We start from the raw sequence: 1,089 nt of genomic DNA on the forward strand, positions 1-1,089 counted from the left end.
GCACCGGCCTCTGATAGGCTGCCAGCACTAAGCCGGCAGCCTATCAGAGGAACAGGAGGGGACACACCTCTCCCTCCTCTGCCGCAGCACAGGCATCTGTATTGCCGTCCTGAGGACGGCAATACAGATGACTATGGAGATGAGCGCTTCCGCAATGGAGGCGCTCATCTCCTGCTCTGCCCGGCCGCGGCCGCCCCCACTTGTCACTAGGGCCGCGGCCTTGCGGCACTCAGGCTTGCCGGCCCACCGGGAAATTTCCCGCTATCCCGGCAGGCCAGTCCGGCCCTGCGCTCGGCGCCTTTCGGGTGACAGCGCTGGGGTGCGGGGCACCCACTGCACCCCGTGTAGGATCGGCCCTGCAGGAAATCATACCTCTCCTCGCCCCCCTGGACAGAATCTGGTGCAATGCAGCATCTCTCCCAGCCACCATATTCGTACCTTTAAATGTGGAGTTGTAAGCATGTCTCACCTGAAGGTACTTATAAAAGTGAGTTCTAGGCAGATCATACTTCTCTTGAAATCTTGCAAATGACATGAACTTCTTTTTCTCCAAAAGATGGCCCAACCTCAGAATACCCTTCCTTTTCCATGCCCCAAACTCAGACAGGGAGAGGAATTCCGGCAGCACAGGATTGCCCCACAGTGGAGTATATTCCGTATTGCCGAAAACCCCCCTCAGGAGCTTGACCTTATTCCATACGAACTGCATCAAGTGTCCCAAATCGCCCATCGGACCACTCTTTCCAGCCCCCCTAGTCTCAAGGATCAGGATTTTATGATCATAAATCCAAGAGCCGCCATTTTAGCTACATGACTGATTGCTCCCTAGACTAAAGGAGCCAATATAAATAAAGGCATTAACATGTTTTTTTCTGTATTTTCATTCTTATCTTTCCCGGAGAACCCCTTTAATGACCGCAGTAAAAAGGTGTATGGGTGGTCACTAAGGGGTTAATAAAGACAAAGTCAAAAAAATTAATCTCCGACCAAAATGAGTAGAATGTAATGATAAAAAAAAACACTACCCAAAGGTCTACATAGCCTGTAAGCGTCCATGAACCAACATTTTACTCATGTCCTATTAAATAA

The sequence above is a fragment of the Bufo bufo genome, chromosome 4 (assembly GCF_905171765.1).
Source record: "Bufo bufo chromosome 4, aBufBuf1.1, whole genome shotgun sequence".
Lineage (NCBI taxonomy): Eukaryota > Metazoa > Chordata > Amphibia > Anura > Bufonidae > Bufo > Bufo bufo.